The sequence below is a fragment of the Nerophis lumbriciformis genome, linkage group LG21, assembly GCF_033978685.3.
Source record: "Nerophis lumbriciformis linkage group LG21, RoL_Nlum_v2.1, whole genome shotgun sequence".
NCBI lineage: Eukaryota > Metazoa > Chordata > Actinopteri > Syngnathiformes > Syngnathidae > Nerophis > Nerophis lumbriciformis.
The window spans coordinates 21,778,217-21,797,820 of record NC_084568.2 but is presented as its reverse complement, the minus strand read 5'-3'; the positions used below and the strand labels follow the sequence as shown (position 1 = coordinate 21,797,820).

At 40.7% G+C, this 19,604-nt stretch overlaps 1 protein-coding gene across 2 annotated transcripts in view; it reads right to left on the bottom strand.

Annotated features, from left to right (window-relative positions):
- Nucleotides 1-19,604, bottom strand: part of med30 (mediator complex subunit 30) — a 142,247-nt gene that overhangs the window by 41,479 nt on the left and 81,164 nt on the right. The window lies entirely within an intron of this gene.

Below are 19,604 nucleotides of genomic sequence, written 5' to 3'. Positions count from 1 at the left end.
ATTCATCCAATATTTCTATTACAGTATTTTGTTTCGGGTTAGCCGATCCCAGATGACTTGACAAGAAGCAGGGTACAAGCTCGACAGTATATCACAGAGCATAAACCCACGCAAGCACTGCATTGGGCAACATGCATCTACTTAACACTATTTAAGAACATCAGTTCATATCAGGTTATTTAGGAGAGATCATGCTAGTTCTTTTCATGCATGTCAAGTTACTCAATTTTCACAAGCTACACTAAAATCTTCTACAAATTGGAAAACTTGAAGAAACTCAAACTTGGACTGCTTGGAAAATGAAAGTGGAAGTAAGTAAGCTGCTTACTCCTCAATGACCGCCTGGGGAACAGTGACCCTAAGTGGGTTCTGTCTAACCATCTGATAGTTTACCCAGAGGGAGCCAATCCAAACAGACTCAATTTGCCATCAGTTTAAAAGAAAAAACCTTAATTGACTTCATAAACTTTATGGCTTTCCTCAAAGGGAAGGTTTAAGTGCCTGTGTGTTTGGATTGAGATTTCCTTGGGGAACAAAAGCTTTTTTAAGGGATTTTGAAGGCAGATAAAAGCCTTCTTTTCCAGAGGTGGCATAAATACAATCGCCATGTTGTCATCCTTGCATACACCTACAGCCGGAGTGCTTTCAGCAGCTCCTTAGCATTGAGGTGAAACATCTGCTGTGTCAGCGGACTGAAACAAAACACGTTGAATCAATTTGGCATTTTGGAAGTATGTGGAAGTGGGCAGCCCTTGATCTCAGCTATGTACTTTAGTCCCTACCAGGTAAAGCCATTGATTGGTGTTTACCTTTGTTATTTAATCCTCCATGATAATAAAAGAGGGATGAGAAAGTTGGGGTATTGTTGCTTTAATATCAATGATGGGTGGCCAAGCATTGGAAGTAAAACTGCAAAAAAGAAAAGAAAAAAAATGCTATTTTTTTTACTGTTTAGTATTTTTTACTCTCATACCCAGTCAGCTCTGAGCAGACAGGTCAACTTTCATCTGTCCGACATCTGTCATGAGATACAATCATCTAAGACCCTCTTCCACAACCAAAATAAACATAGCACTTCAAGGATTTTTAAATGGCAGCAAGTAGTGCATTCCAGTAGGTTGGTAACATATTTGATTCAAACATAATGGTGCAAAAATACATTTTATTCTTTGATTGGTTTCAAAGATGGAAGACCTACAGTTTAAAGTAGAGGTGCATACAATAATTGGTATCATAACGGCATCATCACAGACATAATCTGTGATGATGACATAATAACCTCGCCTGTTTAAGGAGGTACTTGCTACTATTGGATCAAGTGTCCTTAATATTATCAATAGTAGCCTCTCTTCTGGAATAGTTCCAGTAGAGTTTAAACATGCAGTGGTACGACCTCTACTTAAAAAACCAAGCCTCGACCCCTCTCTCTTCTCTAACCTCAGACCTATCTCTAATCTTCCATACATTTCCAAAATATTAGAGAAGGTTGTCTACAGTCAGTTGTTGCCCTTCTTAGAGGATAATGGTATCACTGAGCTGTTCCAGTACGGTTTTAAAGCCCTCCACAGCACAGAGTCAGCGCTTTTTAAAGTTTTTAACGATATCCTCCTGTCAACTGATTCTGGTAAATATGTTGTCCTGGTGCTTTTAGATCTGTCTGCTGCGTTCGTCACCGACGAGAACGCCACCTTAATCACTCGTCTTGAGAACTGTGTGGGCATTAAGGGCACCGCCCTCAACTGGTTCCGGTCGTACCTATCCGACAGGAGTTTTTGTGTAAAAGTAGACAGTTTATGTCTTCCACAGCTCCTTTACCACATGGGGTCCCCCAGGGCTCAATCCTTGCCCCAATTTTATTTGCGTTTTACCTTCTCCCCCTTGGTTCTATTTTTAGGAAGTACAGTATTGCATTTCATTTTTATGCCGATGATTGCCAGATTTATTTTCCCATGGCACAAAATAACACGGTTCAACGTCTTATTGACTGCCTGCACGACATCAAAGTCTGGCTTTCAGCTAACTTCCTGAGCCTAAATGAAGACAAAACAGAAGTTATGTTGTTCGGTCGAAGTCGCTCTCCCTCCCCCAACGTTGACCTCGGCACTCTGACCCCGTATCTCAGCGACTGTGTCACAAACCTGGGGGTAAAGTTCGACTCAGATTTTAAATTCGAAAAACAAATCAGCAACATCGTTCAAAAAAGCTTTTATCAATTACGCCAAATAGCGAAAGTGAAACCGCTTCTATCAGGACATGATCTTGAGAAATTAATCCACGCCTTTATCTCGACTCGTCTTGACTACTGCAATGCCCTGTATGTAGGCATTAGCCAGGCCTCCTTTGCCCGCCTGCAGCTCGTGCAGAACTCTGCTGCTCGTCTGCTAACACAGACCCGCAGACGTGAGCACATCACCCCTATTTTAGCGTCCCTTCACTGGCTCCCTGTGCGTTATCGAATCAATTTTAAACTCCTTTTACTTGTTTTTAAATGTCTAAACAACCTCGCGCCAACCTATCTCTCCGACCTCCTTCAGCCTTACTGCCCCACCCGATCCTTAAGATCAGCCCATCAGCTGCTGTTGACGGTCCCTGACACAAGGCTGAAGCTTAGAGGTGACAGAGCTTTCGCCGTTGCTGCTCCCAAGCTCTGGAACGACCTACCTCTGAGTATTAGACAAGCCTCCTCTCTTCCTGTTTTTAAATCTCTCTTAAAAACATACTTTTATTCCATGGCTTTTAACACTGAGTGATATCCATCCTGCAATGGCGCCCCATAATACACCTGCTGTGAACCTGTTTTTATGTTTTTATTTATTCTATTTTATTTATTTATTTTTTATCGTGTTCTGTTTGTGTTGTGTTTGCTCGGTACTCGTATTATCTTTTAACCTGCCCATTGTACAGCACTTTGGCTACCCCTGTGGTAAATTTTAAATGTGCTTTATAAATAAAGTTGATTTGATTTGATTTGATAATCTGACCAAAAAAAGGGGCCTAATTGTTGTGTTTTATTTAACAGCATCCATTATTTAGTGGCTCTGACATGATATAGATTTTAGGTATAGTATTCTTAAACACACACGTTTTCCCTGTCGCTGAAATACTACACTTCCTCATCACACAAACAATTCACAGGAATTCTTTACATTGCAATACAAGCATATTCCGTTCATTTTACTCAATTAATACACGACTTGTATATAGGATTAACAAACAAACACTTTTGTAATGCTCGTCCAACATTACCGCAATTCTGTACTAATGATCTATTTTGGGTTGGTTTGTGCAAAATAGACACGCTTAAAGTGTAAAATATTGCAAACGTTTTGGACAGTTTTCAAGTTCTGCATTGCTACTGGTTTTGCTGGGGTAATTATAACAATTTGTTGAAGTTATCCATGGCTGTTTCGCAAAGTTTGTTAGCATAGGTGAGGGTAGGAACATACACTATATAGCCAAAAGTATTTGGGCACCTGCCTTGACTCACATATGAACTTAAAGTGCCATCCCATTCCTAACCCGTAGGGTTCAATATGATGTCGGTCCACCTTTTGCAGCTATTACAGCTTCAACTCTTCTGGGAAGGCTGTCCACAAGGTTGCGGAATGTGTTTATAGGAATTTTCCACCATTCTTCCAAAAGCGCATTGGTGAGGTCACATGCTGATGTTGGTCGAGAAGGCCTGGCTCTCAGTCTCCGTTCTAATTCATCCCAAAGGTGTTCTATCGGGTTCAGGTCAGGACTCTGTGCAGGCCAGTCAAGTTCATCCACACCAGACTCTGTCATCCATGTCTTTATGGACCTTGCTTTGTGCACTGCTGCACAGTCATGTTGGAAGAGCAAAGGGCCCGCTCCAAACTGTTCCCACAAGGTTGGGAGCATGGAATTGTCCAAAATGTTTTGGTATCTTGGAGCATTCAAAGTTCCTTTCACTGGAACTAAGGGGCCAAGCCAAACTCCTGGTAAAACAACCCCACACCATTATTCCGCCTCCACCCAATTTCACACTTGTCCATCAGATTGCCAGATGGAAAAGCGTGATTCGTCCCTCCAGAGAACGCATCCCCACTGCTTGAAAAACAACCCCACACCATAATTCCTTCTCCACCAAATTTCACACTCCGCACAATGCAGTCCGAAATGTACCGTTCACCTGGCAACCTCCAAACCCAGACTCGTCCATCAGATTGCCAGATGGAAAAGCGTGATTCATCACTCCAGAGAACGCGTCTCCACTGCTCTCGAGTCCAGTAGCGGCGTGCTTTACACCACTGCCTCCAGCGCTTTGCATTGGACTTGGTGATGTATGGCTTAGATGCAGCTGCACAGCCATGGAAACCCATTCCATGAAGCTCTCTGCGTACTGTACGTGGGCTAATTGGAAGGTCACATGAAGTTTGGAGCTTTGTAGCAACTGTGCAGAAAGTCTTAGCACTATGCGCTTCAGCATCCGCTGACCCCTCTCTGCCAGTTTACGTGGCCTATCACTTCGTGGCTGAGTTGCTGTTGTTCCCAAACTCTTCCATTTTATTTTAATAAAGCTGACAGTTGACTATAGAATATTTAGGAGCGAGGAAATTTCACGACTGGATTTGTTGCACAAGTGGCATCCTATGACAGTTCCACGCTGGAAATCACTGAGCTCCTGAGAGCGGCCCATTCTTTCACAAATGTTTGTAGAAACAGTCTCCATGCCTACGTGCTTGATTTTATACAGCTGTGGTCGGGCCAAGTGATTAGGACACCTGATTTTGATCATTTGGATGGGTGGCCAAGTACTTCTGGCAATATAGCATATATTGTCCAGTAAATTGAGAGCTTTGCCTTCCAACTCAACTTTCTTTTCACCTCGATGCCGCCCCAATTCGCCTGTCGATCTCATAAACAAGATCCCAAGATAAAATATATAATTATATATAAGATTCTAAATCACTAATATGTTCAATTTGCATGGCACAAAATTGAATTAAAAGAAAAATACATTATTTTTGGACAACATTTGTTTGCTTTCCTTCTTAAAAGTACTGGTTCTGGCAGCATTTAAATACAGGCACTGTTTAAAAAGTATCGATTTGGCATTGGTATAAAGTAATAGTGCCTTTTTCTCACCACATTAACTTTGCCATTCACCAAGATAAATTAAATACCTACCTGAGTATGAGACAAAAACTACCTAGGTAAATAAAGTTCAACAGGAACAATATTACTTCTTGGTACCAAGGTGGTACTTTTGGTAAAATTTTATATCTGAAATTTCATTCGCCATTCGAGTATGTAGGACAACTTGTATATTTCTTATTTCTTGTGTATTTCTAATACAAAATAATTGACAACGGAAAGAAGAACGAAAGGAACTTTGACTTGCAGGAACTTTTCTGGGGCACTGATTAGTGGCTGTCACTGGCCGGCCTGACTGCATGGAGCCTGGGCACCGCACTCGCTTTTTTGTATGTGGCCGAGGCCGTACTTTGGCTCCCGCACATACTAGGAGACCAATATATTGTACATACAAACACATCCAAATGCACATACACACAATTATTCATAAAAATATACATGCATACATACGCTCCCACATACATAGACCATCACAGTACATACTTACACACACGGTACATATACATCCACACGCACATTTACTGCATTAAGATACATACACATACTGTACATACATATGCATACACACACTCATGCATATAATCACGTTTCATCAAACATACGCTCCCTGTAAACTGGGTAAAACATGGCACACTGATAAAGCCTAAACTATTTTTACTATAACAATCTAAAAGGCTAATATTATTCATTATCAATAGTGCTATTTCTATTGGTATTGTTATTGCTCCATTTGTAGTGCAATAATGTTCATTGGCATTTCTATGTTATTAATATTTACTTCACAAACTGATTCTTTGCAATAATTTTTCGTATAATCTGTGTACATATTGTATTTGCTGATGTTCTGTTGTTGTTTTTGTTGTCTCCCGGTCTTATCTTTCTATCCCCTCCTGCTCCGGTCCGGCTGCACCAAACATTAAACAAACCAATTTAATAAAGTCATATACAAATAAGGCATCAAGAGAAGTATCCCACACTTGCTCTTTTGTAAAGTGAAAGAATGCTGATTACCGTATTTCCTTGAATTAGCGCCGGGGCGGTAATTAATTTAAAACCTCTTCTCACTACGGCGCTTACCAAAGGCATGCGGTAAATTTAGGCCTGCGCTTATAAATTTGAGTGTGATGTAAGGATACCATCATGAAAAGCACATTTAATAAAAAAAACTTTATTATGGTCTTACCTTTACTTATAAATGAAGTCCATGCGCCGCTCCTTCTGAACAAAAGCATCGATAACTTGTTCATAGAAGTCTTCCTTATCTTTCTTCAGTTTTAAAAGTCTCTCTGTCTCGATGGAGATCTTCCTTTAATTATTACCTCCTGCTTCGATTGAAAGTCCAGTTTAGAAAACTGTTGTTGTCACTTCTTCTGCAGCTGAGTAGTCGCAAGAATGATCCCTGGGATTACTAGCGCCCTCTACCACCATGAGGCATATTTGACACACGCAGCTATATTAATAAAACATTTTTACTGTTTTTTTTTTAGCATATTCAATAGCTTGGACCTTAAATCCTACTGAATAGCTCTTTATCTTTTTCCCTTTATGCGATTTTAAATTATTGAAATTAGCCTCCTCCATTTTGGAAAATGATGCCTTGAAAGGGGAAGTGTCACTCGTGACGTGACGAGTTTGATCCGACGGTAAAACGAGGCATATGCTAATTATTCTGCGAAACGAGTTTGACCCGGTGGTAAAACGAGGCATGCGCTAATAATTTTGCTAAACAAGTTTGACCCGGCAGTAATTCCAAGCATGCGCTAATTCTAAGCATGCGCTAATTATTTTGCGAAACGAGTTTTACCCGGCGGTAAAACGAGGCATGCGGATAATATATACCCAGCGGCAATTCAAGGAAATACGGTAGTGGAACTATCTTGCAGTGTTTTTACTCATAGTGTTTAAACTATTATGCAGTTTAATGCAGTTTATTGATTTCTTACAAACTTAATTTCTAAAGTATTCAGACGGACTTCGAAGCGGCGACGTGAGCTGCTCACTGGGATTGGATAACATTGTTGTTGGATGATACGTGAGAAATTAAGGAGGCAGTACACATGTGGAACAAAGGTAAATCACATCAACTATTTATTTTGTTACATGCTGTCAAAGTAGTCAGTGACAGGCCGTTTATGTAGTTATTAAACTCAACCCGAGTGAACCAAATGCTAATAGTAACAGGGTAATGATAAATCTGGTGTGTTGTCGCTGTGATTTATTATTCATATATTGTTATTTACAGCTGAAATGGATAATTACCCTCATAATTTCATCATTAACTGAGTGGACGACTTTCTGACTGTTGAACACTGTGGACAAGTACCTGAATTTTTAGTTTTTATGCAAAATTCGGTACACTTCGTTTTTTCTTTTTGCTTTGTATTTTATTTACTTACACACTTACAAGAAATAAGACCTATTACATGAAATCAACGTCAAAATATACTGTACCACTCCTCAGACTGATTTGCATAAGATACCCTGAGCTGTGAAATGCAGGGGAAACACAAACCACACAAGTTCACAGGAACTTATAGTTCCATGAACTGAATGTTCCAAAAACTTAAAGTTCCTGAACTTTGGTTGGAAATGGGATCATTTATAAAACATGAATTCAAGTGAAAATAAAGCATCAGGAGCAAGTGGTCAAGGAATCGTTCTAAAGCAGGGGTGTCCAAACTATGACCCGCGGCGTGTTTTTACTGTAACTAAATAGATAAATTGGAGTGATAATGCCACCCTCTTAGGGGCGATGATGGAATCGATGTCCAATGACCTAAAATTTAATTTTAAAGTGACTTGAAGACTGCATCAATATTAATGATCAAATTCAAACAACTCATGGTGTAAATTAACTATAACTGACAAAGTCATTACAAGGTTGCACATGACACACCTCCTGGTCATTGAACTTTGTGGACATTATAAAACACATATATAATTTAAAATTACACATATGCAAATCCATTACAGTGCATGGTGGGTGATCTGCAAAACACTCCACACGTTCCCATGTTTGGCTTATGTTAGCTGCTTGGTATTTCTGATTGATTACAAAACTTTAAGAAAGTTGTCAGAGAAAGAAACAAGGTAGGAGTCAAACTTTCACTTTTACTCTTAAAGTACCAGTAGAGTTGAAAAACAAGTTGCCTCATGTATGTCTGATTTATGACACCAAAAGACTTCTAAAGTTTGTGAATAAATAGATCTGATCAAAATACTTTCTATCTCACAGTGATTCCCGAGCCATTTTGAGAGATAATGAGGAAGCCAGTCACAGGATCCTGTGTCGTCGCACTAGGAACCAAAGATCCCTTCCCAATCAACAACAATGCTAAATATGCAGACTTTGTGAGAGCCACCAAATATTACTTTTGGAAAAATAATGATCCAGGACCTTATATTTTTGATCCAGAACACAAAGAGGATGAGTAATACGTTTTAGAAGCCGAGTGACGGAGGCAGTTTCATTGTGACACTAGCATCCGCAGCATTGCTAGGTGCTAAACATACAAGCTAACAATAACAAACCAGAATAAAACTTACACTTACTGTAATATTTCCACTCTCGCTGGGATGCCGACCGACGAGACGCTCACATAATTCCGTTTAGATGAAGATTCAATTGCAATCCTCACGAAAAGTTAAAAACAAGTTCCTGCAGGAAGTGTCTTGTGGGGTCTATTCCGCCATCTCGGGGGATGTGAAAGTCGACCAGCCTGTCAGACCATGGACACATTTGTCTACTACCAGGTGAGAGATGCATAAAATATAATCTAGAATTTACTATTTGCAAGTTTGAGACGAAGCAGAAGCAGCCGTCGGCTCATTGTGTCAACAATAGCAGCGCAAGCTCGCATTAGCTCACTGCTATCAATGCGCTGCTAAAATAGTCTGTCTGCATTGGCGCTTATAATAACAATATCACTCATATTTGGTTAATTTTAAGGTCACGACATGTAAATGGAATAATGTTGGCAGTTTCTGGATGTTTTTAGAGAGTATAATGAGCGCAACAGAGGACCCTCGATCTGTTGAATCAACTGTTGGCTATTTACGATTTCGAATGTATAAAAAAGCCAAGCATATGTGTTCTTGTCTTACATAAGGATTGTAAATGAAAAACACCACATCTCTTTCCAATGTTTGTGTATTTCCAGTATCACTGATCTAAAAACATTGTCAGAGCGCAGAAGAGTGACTACTGTGACGTCAATCTCCGAAAACACCCAAAGGTATTCAGAGCGCAATATTCAAAATGGCTGACAGTTTGTGGCATTTTGTGATGTTTAAACGGTGTTTACACATACTTTGCGGATTGTAAATACAATTAGATCTGGTTTAATAAATACAACAAAACACAAATAAGCATACAAAGTCAACTTCTTTTTCCACTTTACTGGTACTTTAATATTCAATGTTTTATCATTAATACTTCATAACGCATTGTCGTCAGGGTTTGATGTTGGTGGGGTGTTAATGTAGTTGAAGTTATGTATTGTTGTTCAGTCTGTTATAGCTTGCTTTAATCAATGCGAACTGAAGTGTTATTTATGCGCAAACGATTGTTGTTACTGCTGTGGCCCAATTTTTTTTTCGTAATGTGTGTATTTGAGTATGCGTGTGTGTGTGTGCGTGCGCGCATACATCCATAAAATAGCGTATTTGCATTTACGCTCAAAAATATGGCTTTACTGTAGTTTGTACTGTATTTTTACATGTAAACTTCCCTCTTCAATTTGGTATGAAGTTAATATGCAGACTTAAAGCATTGCGATTGCAAATTAAAATTATTTTAAAATGTATTTAGATGCTTATTTAATTACATTACACATATTTAACATCTTTATAAGTAAACATACTTCAGAACTGTATATACATTGTGCGTGTGTGTGTGTATATATACACAAACACACACATACATATACACACAAACAGATACATATGCGTCATTTATATACACATGGTAAATGGGTTGTACTTGTATAGCACTTTAAAAGCTTTTAACTAACATCAGCTGGAATCGAGATAACAAAAAGCTCACAGTGTTTGTTCTGCTGGATCTAAGCACCACTTTTGATACAGTAGACCATCACATTTTATTTAACATATATTCTCTGGTACGGTTTTTAACTGGTTCCGCTCTTATCTCACGGACAGATGTTTTTATGTACGTATGGATGCATGGTAAATGGTAAATGGGTGTATACTTGTATAGCGCTTTTCTACCTTTTTAAGGAACTCAAAGCGCTTTGACACTATTTCCACATTCACTATAGGCTATATATGTGTGTGTATATATAGTTACTTTATATGCAGTCTGCATTCGACACCCGGCCTAATAATTTTTTAGCCCAATGCGGCCCCCCGAGTCTAAAAGTTTGGACACACCCGTCCTAAAGTATACTGCCCAAGGAGGCAGTGTTTCTATCTCATCTGTTGAAATGCTCAAGTTTTTTTGAAAGAATCCTAGACTTAAGTTGAACCTGTAAGGTCAACACTACCGTCATAATTAGTTTTTCATTGGGAAAAACTAGAAATAACCAATTAGTTATCTTTGCAATGAGGCCACCAAAATCCTGGCGTAAGTCAGATGGGATAGACCCGGGGTCGGCAACCCGCGGCTCTAGAGCCGCATGCGGCTCTAGAGCGCCGCCCTAGTGGCTCTCTGGAGCTTTTTAAAAAATGTATGAAAAATGGAAAAAGATGAGGGGGAAAAAAAATATTTTTGGTTTTAATATGGTTTCTGTAGGAGGACAAACATGACACAAACCTCCCTAATTGTTATAAATCACACTGTTTATATTAAACATGCTTCACTGATTCAAGTATTTGGCGAGCGCCGTTTTGTCCTACTAATTTTGGCGGTCCTTGAACTCACCGTAGTTTGTTTACTTATGTAACTTTCTCCGACTTTCTAGGACATGTTTTATGCCACTTCTTTTTCTGTCTCATTTTGTCCACCAAACTTTTAACGTTGTGCATGAATGCACAAAGGTGAGTTTTGTTGATGTTATTGACTTATGTGGAGTGCTAATCGGGCATATTTGGTCACTGCATGACTGCAAGCTAATCGATTCTAATATGCTATTTAGGCTAGCTATATGTACACATTGCATCATTATGCCTCATTTGTAGGTATATTTGAGCTCATTTAGTTTCCTTTAAGTCCTCTTAATTCAATTTATATCTCGTGACACACTATCTGTATGTAATATGGCTTTTATTTTTTTGCGGCTCCAGACTGATTAGTTTTTTGTATTTTTGGTCCAATATGGCTCTTTCAACATTTTGGGTTGCCGACCCCTGGGATAGACTAATGCTTTCCAGTGACCGTGAATGCAGCATGAACGCTGCATAAAGCCGATGTAATTTTTTTTGTATTATTATTATATGATATTCGTAGCGGTGATTTGAAAGTAATCTCCTGGTACTGAAAAACCATCATTTGCATATAAAAATGGGCAAAACACACAAATACAAAGCGGCACTAAATGTGGACCTTAAATTTGCAACAAAACCGAAATAAATGGGGTTGCACATTTACATAACACATGCATGGTACAAATAAAGAAAAAAAACAGCTCTGATTTCTTGTCTGTGAGAATTGTGCCCTTATGACCTGTGCAAAAAGATTAAAAACCCCCTGGAAAACAGTGCATCTAATGGGCCACATGTGAGGCTGCTAATAAGACCGAGGTATAGACACCTGCTGTGAACAGCCTACTAATTCAGAGAATGCACATGGTGACGAGAAAGGGGAAATGCACTAATGGCGGGCAACAGGGAAGGAAGAGAAGCAGAAAGGTACGAGTGAAAAAAAGAGGAAGCACAGCAGGTGTAAATTGATAGAGAACATCTAGGAACCAGACTAGCCATCCCTCTCCAGCAGGTCTTGTTATAGTTAGGAGGTTGCGTTTGCTTATCAACGGGATTCGGCAGGCTTCCGACTTGCTTTTTAGATCAAATTAACCGCTAGTGCCACTAGAATTTATTACAAACGTTGAACCGGACTGGAAGAGGAGAGAAGAGTAGACTGTGGATCACTTTTCAGTTTGGAATCCCGAGCATGCTCCCTCCCCCTCTGCTTTTAATTTATCTCGCTTTCTAATTTGAATAAAAAAGACTAGACACGGTAATTAACAGGGAATTAGGAAAGCAAGCCAGTATAGAAAGGAGGGAGGGGAAATGAGAGCGGGGTGAGAGTGCATGAGAAGAGCAGCAGAGGGAGGAGAGAGAGCAACGAGAAAGCGGGGTGACAAAGTGAGGAGCTGTGGAGAATTAATAACAGGCCAGATCTCTCCAAGGCCTCCTTAATGGGCTGTGACAGGAATTTATTCACACTTAGGCTGGTATCAAATCAAACGCAAGGCAAGTGGCACTGGCAGGCGTCGGCTCACGGGGGCGGAATAAAAGCAGAAGAGGAATGGCGGGGGTCTGCCATGTCATATACTGTAGGTCTAGCATGACAACCCCTCTTTGGGATAAAAGCTCATCCCTGTGGAATAGTGCATGCAAAGGAAGCACAGGATGACAAACGATGAGTGATGTGTTGATGACAACTACGCCTGTCCCACAACCCAGATGGAATGATTATCAAGGGACGCTATGAATCATTCGTTGAGCCATTCTGCAAAAAGCACCCTCAGTCCATCAGTCAGACAGAAGGTTTGCTTCCCACATATTTGCAAAAAAAGGTAGCCACACCAACCACAATGCTGAAATTCAAAGAGCACTGGGTGAAATATACTTTTCCTTTAATAATTGGCATGGGATCAGTAATGCAGGACATTCATTAGGGGTGTAATTTGTGGTCACATGGGTGTGACAGAGCTTTCTTTTTTTTTATCAGAACGGTGTGGATGACTAGGGATTCATAATTGATATGCACAATCACATTCTGGCACACCAGCGGTCTACCGCACAGAAACTGAGCAATTGCAACCCATTAGACAGCAATGAATTATGGCTAATGTTCACGAAATATTTATGCAAACAATATTAAGTTTCTGCCATACTGAGAAACTTCATAAATACCAATGGATGCCGGAGAATGATTGTTATTAGTCTACTGCATTCAGCAAAGGCACAGAATCTCATTACGGCATATTAGAAATGGGGAGACACCGCACAAAAACAACAGAAGACCTTCAAACGGATCTCAATTTAAATGCATATTATCACACCTAGGATGCTTCACAGTAAAGATACTTGTGGACAGTGATGGGTATGGGGATCCTCCCCCTCTGCCAACCTTCCTCCAAATTGCATCACCATCAGTCAGCCCGACTCTAACACACAGCAATTACCCCAATCGACAGATAACGAGAGAAAGGCTATCACTCAAAGCCAAGGCGCGCCATAAAGCAGCCAGACATTACCAAGAAGGGCTCATTTATCGGCCTGTCCTCTAAAACATCCATTAAAATTGTTGTTTTTAAGAGGCATCGCAGAATGTAAGCACTTCAACAGCAGAGTGTATGCACTTGAAGTATGTAAAAATCAAACATTTTTTTGCACATTCCCTTTACTTCCTGGTTGTTTTACTTTGATGATTATGACAATTTGTTGTGGGCTTTATTTCATACTGGTGCATTTATTATCATTATACATTGGTACTTTAACTTATGTGTTTTGAGATAAGACCTGTCTTTCGGCTAATTTTCATGCTTTAAGTTGCAAACTAAGATTTTAGTTACAAGCATACTTGCCAACCCTCCCGGATTTTCCGGGAGACTCCCGAAATTCAGCGCCTCTCCCGAAAACCTCCCGGGACAAATTTTCTCCCGAAAATCTCCCGAAATTCAGGCGGAGCTGGAGGCCACGCCCCCTCCAGCTCCATGCGGACCTGAGTGACGTGTCGACAGCCTGTTTTCACGTCCGCTTTCCCACAATATAAACAGCGTGCCTGCCCAATGACGTTATAACTGTAGAATGATCGAGGGCGAGTTCTTGGTTTCTTATGTGGGTTTATTCTTAGGCAGTTTCATTAACGTCCTCCCAGCGCGGTTACAACACACAACAACAGCAGTCACGTTTTCGTCTACCGTAAAGCAGTTCGTCTGCCGTAAACAGCAATGTTGTGACACTCTTAAACAGGACAATACTGCCATCTACTGTACATGCATATGTGACAATAACATCAACGGCTTTTAGAGAGTGCAGTGCACAACTGCGCACACAACAAGGAGACGAAGCAGAATGCATCATCAGAGAGGGTGTTCAGCATGGTTAGAAAAATTGTGACAGAGAATAGAACAAGGATGGACAATTCAACCCTTAACTCAACAATGAGTAGATGAGTGTTATGTGTGTGTATATGTGTAAATAAATGAACACTGAAATTGAAGTATTTCTCATATATATATATATATATATACATATATGCTGATGGCGGCGCCCTGATGGCGGCGCCCTGATGGCAGCGGCTTGCAGACGCTCTTGGAAGTGTAGAGCGATTTGGCAAAAATACCCGTCAATTCTGTCTATTTCATGGCTGGCTCACAGCGTGGACACTTCGTGATCAGATACGACCGACAGACGATTCTGGATGTGGATAGATCGGGCCGTTATAGGCTGAAAGATGCGGGTACTTTCGACCTCCTCGCTAGCATGGGGATTCTTCGCTGGCTACATCCAGCGGCCTCCAAAGCAGCGGAGTTAAGTACCAGCGTGGACCGTCAACGGAAGACACGTAAGCGGTGTGAGCGGAAGCAGAAGCGGGGATGCCGAGCGGGGCTAACAACAAAGCGAAAGGCTAATCCTCAAAGAAGCGCTAGTCCGGGTGAGAAGTTAGTTAAAATAGAACTAGCCAGCGCCAGGCTGGATAATACCTGCACACATAGCAACTATTTTAGAACAATACACAACTCAAAAAATGTTTTTTCTGTGTCAGAAGTAGACATGCACTCTACTGAGGTGGCAAGTTATGATGCGTTCGGTTTATCACAACATCAAGCAAACAATCGGAAAATTCCCGTCATATCAATTCCTAGATATGGTCGTAATTATTTAAATTGCACTACACATAATAAACACAACATTATTAATATTGCTACTACGGATAATTTCAACAAAAACTCCTCAAAACAGCCCACTACCTATAATATGGGCTTCTTAAACATAAGATCATTATCTTCCAAAACGTTATTAGTTAATGAGGTCATTAGAGACAATAATCTTGACGTTATTGGTCTCGCCGAGACCTGGCTCAAACCAGACGATTTCTTTGCGCTGGGTGAGGCGTCTCCTCCTGGCTATGCGGGAGCGCATATTGCCCGTCCCATTAAAAGGGGTGGGGGAGTTGCACTCATCCACAATAAAAACTTTAATCTTACCCCGAACCTAAATAATAAATATAACTCGTTTGAGATGCTTACTATGAGGTTTGTCACACCGCTGCCTCTCCACCTGGCTGTTATCTACCGCCCCCCAGGACCCAATTCGGACTTCATCAGTGAATTTTCAGAGTTCGTTGCTGATTTAGTGACGCACGCCGACAATATAATCATAATGGGGGACTTTAATATCCATATGAATACCCCATCGGACCCTCAGTGCATGGCGCTCCAGACTATAATTGATAGCTGTGGTCTTACACAAATAATAAATGAACCTACGCATCGCAACGGAAATACGATAGATCTAGTGCTGGTCAGGGGTGTCACCACCTCCAAAGTTACGATACTCCCGTATACTAAAGTAATGTCCGATCATTACCTTATAAAATTCGAAGTTCTGACTCATTGTCAACAAACTAATAATAATAACTACTATAGCAGCCGCAACATTAATGCTGCCACAACGATGACTCTTGCTGGCCTACTGCCTTCGGTAATGGCACCATTCCCAAACTATGTCGGCTCTATTGATAACCTCACTAACAACTTTAACGACGCCCTGCGCGACACCATTGATAGTATAGCACCGCTAAAGCTTAAAAGAGCCCCTAAAAGGCGCACCCCATGGTTTACAGAAGAAACTAGAGCCCATAAATTATCATGTAGAAAGCTGGAACGCAAATGGCGCGCTACTAAACTTGAGGTTTTCCATCAAGCATGGAGTGATAGTTTAACAACTTATAAACACATGCTTACCCTAGCTAAAGCTAAATATTACTCAAATCTCATCCACCTCAACAAAAATGATCCGAAATTTTTGTTTAGTACAGTAGCATCGCTAACCCAACAAGGGACTCCTCCCAGTAGCTCCACCCACTCAGCAGATGATTTTATGAATTTCTTTAATAAGAAAATTGAACTCATTAGAAAGGAGATTAAAGACAATGCATCGCAGCTACAACTGGGTTCTATTAACACAGATACGACTGTATCTACGAAGGATACCGCCCTCCAAAATAGTTTCTCTCTCTTTGATGAAATAACATTAGAGGAATTGTTAAGATGTGTCAATGGGACAAAACAAACAACATGTTTACTTGACCCATTTCCTGGGAAACTTATTAAGGAGCTTTTTGTATTATTAGGTCCATCAGTGCTAAATATTATAAACTTATCACTCTCCTCTGGCACTGTTCCACTAGCATTCAAAAAAGCGGTTATTCATCCTTTGCTCAAAAGACCTAACCTCGATCCTGACCTCATGGTAAACTACCGGCCGGTGTCCCACCTTCCGTTTATCTCGAAAATCCTCGAAAAAATTGTCGCACAGCAGCTAAATGAACACTTGGTGTCTAACAATCTCTGTGAACCTTTTCAATCCGGTTTCAGGGCAAATCACTCTACGGAGACAGCCCTCGCAAAAATGACTAATGATCTACTGCTAACGATGGATTCTGATGCGTCATCTATGTTGCTGCTTCTTGATCTTAGCGCTGCTTTCGATACCGTCGATCATAATATTTTATTAGAGCGTATCAAAACACGTATTGGTATGTCAGACTTAGCCTTGTCGTGGTTTAACTCCTATCTTACTGACAGGATGCAATGCGTCTCCCATAACAATGTGACCTCGGACTATGTTAAGGTAACGTGCGGAGTCCCCCAAGGTTCGGTTCTTGGCCGTGCACTCTTTAGTATTTACATGCTGCCGCTAGGCGACATCATACGCAAATACGGTGTTAGCTTTCATTGCTATGCTGATGACACCCAACTCTACATGCCCCTAAAGCTGACCAACACGCCGGATTGTAGTCAGCTGGAGGCGTGTCTTAATGAAATTAAACAATGGATGTCCGCTAACTTCTTGCAACTCAACACTAAGAAAACGGAAATGCTGATTATCGGTCCTGCTAAACACCGACATTTATTTGATAATACCACCTTAACATTTGACAACCAAACAATTACACAAAGCGACTCAGTAAAGAATCTGGGTATTATCTTCGACCCAGCTCTCTCCTTTGAGTCACACATTAAGAGTGTTACTAAAACGGCCTTCTTTCATCTCCGTAATATCGCTAAAATTCGTTCCATTTTGTCCACTAGCGACGCTGAGATCATTATTCATGCGTTCGTTACGTCTCGTCTCGATTACTGTAACGTATTATTTTCGGGTCTCCCTATGTCTAGCATTAAAAGATTACAGTTGGTACAAAATGCGGCTGCTAGACTTTTGACAAGAACAAGAAAGTTTGATCATATTACGCCTATACTGGCTCACCTGCACTGGCTTCCTGTGCACTTAAGATGCGACTTTAAGGTTTTACTACTTACGTATAAAATACTACACGGTCTAGCTCCAGCCTATCTTACCGATTGTATTGTACCATATGTCCCGGCAAGAAATCTGCGTTCAAAGAACTCCGGCTTATTAGTGATTCCCAGAGCCCAAAAAAAGTCTGCGGGCTGTAGAGCGTTTTCTATTCGGGCTCCAGCACTATGGAATGCCCTCCCGGTAACAATTAGAGATGCTACCTCAGTAGAAACATTTAAGTCCCATCTCAAAACTCATTTGTATACTCTAGCCTTTGAATAGCCCCCCTTTTTTTTAGACCAGTTGATCTGCCGTTTCTTTTCTTTTCTCCTCTGCTCCCCCCTATCCCTTGTGGAGGGGAAGACACACAGATCCGGTGGCCATGGATGGGGTGCTGGCTGTCCGGGGTCGGGACCCGGGGTGGACCGCTCGCCTGTATATTGGTTGGGAACATCTCTGCGCTGCTGACCCGTCTCCGCTCGGGATGGTTTCCTGCTGACCCCACTGTGGACTGGACTCTTACTGTTATGCTGGATCCACTATGGACTGGACTCTCACAATATTATGTTAGACCCACTCGACATCCATTGCATTCGGTCTCCCTAGAGGGGGGGGGTTACCCACATATGCGGTCCTCTCCAAGGTTTCTCATAGTCATTCACATCGACGTCCCACTGGGGTGAGTTTTTCCTTGCCCTTATGTGGGCTATACCGAGGATGTCGTTGTGGCTTGTGCAGCCCTTTGAGACACTTGTGATTTAGGGCTATATAAATAAACATTGATTGATTGATATATATAATAAAATAAATATATATGGCTAGAATTCACTGAAAGTCAAGTATTTCTTATATGTATATATGAAATACTTGACTTGGTGAATTCTAGCTGTAAATATACTCCTCCCCTCTTAACCACGCCCCCAACCACGCCCCCCCCCCTTCCCTCCCGAAATCGGAGGTTTCAAGGTTGGCAAGTATGGTTACAAGCGTCCCCCCATTAGTTGGCATAGCAAATACCACAGTAAAACCTATAAGATTAGCCCAAAACATTGTGTCTTACTAGCATGAGCCGATAACTAAAGATGGAAAGAGCTTTGTTTTTCAACCTTTGGAAGGAAGAGAGGGTGAACTACAGTGCTGAGAAGTAGTGGGTGACATTCATTGAAATACAAGAAAACACTAAAAAAAAAGACCTAGTGTGTAGCCAACTCGGTGAAGAAATTTGAGCGTATTACTGCTAGTCTGCACCACGCTGAAGCACAATGAGTCTAAGGTCAGCCAAGAATGTTAAAATGACATTTATCCATGAAAATATGGAAAAGCTTCTAAGTGTGTGTTTGACAAAGAAACAGCCAGAAAAAGATACCATAGAAGTCCACTATCCAAGGTAAATATTGTACATTATTATTGCATTACTTAAAAAAATACTGTAGTTGTTGGAAGTACATTGTATTGTATTGTTTTTATATAATATGTATTATCTAAAAGTTTGGTTTTCTTTCTAAAAGACATGTTGGACGTTAAAATTGTCAGTCTACCCCAGGGTAGCTGTGGCTACAAATGTAGCTTACCACCGCATATGGATGTACAATGGGTTCTCATAGCGCTGAGTGACTACAAAAAAGTGCTACATAAATATAATCCGTTACAATTATTTTTAAGATTACTATAATTGTGCTGTTTTGGGTGGGCAAATCACTAAATAAATTGGTTTCAATTAATTACGACGATAGAAGTTGATTTGAGATACAAGTGTTTTGAGTTAAGCGCTTTGTCACAAAATCAGTTAGGCTCTTAAGTAAAGGTACTACTGTTTTAGAGGGACAAAATCT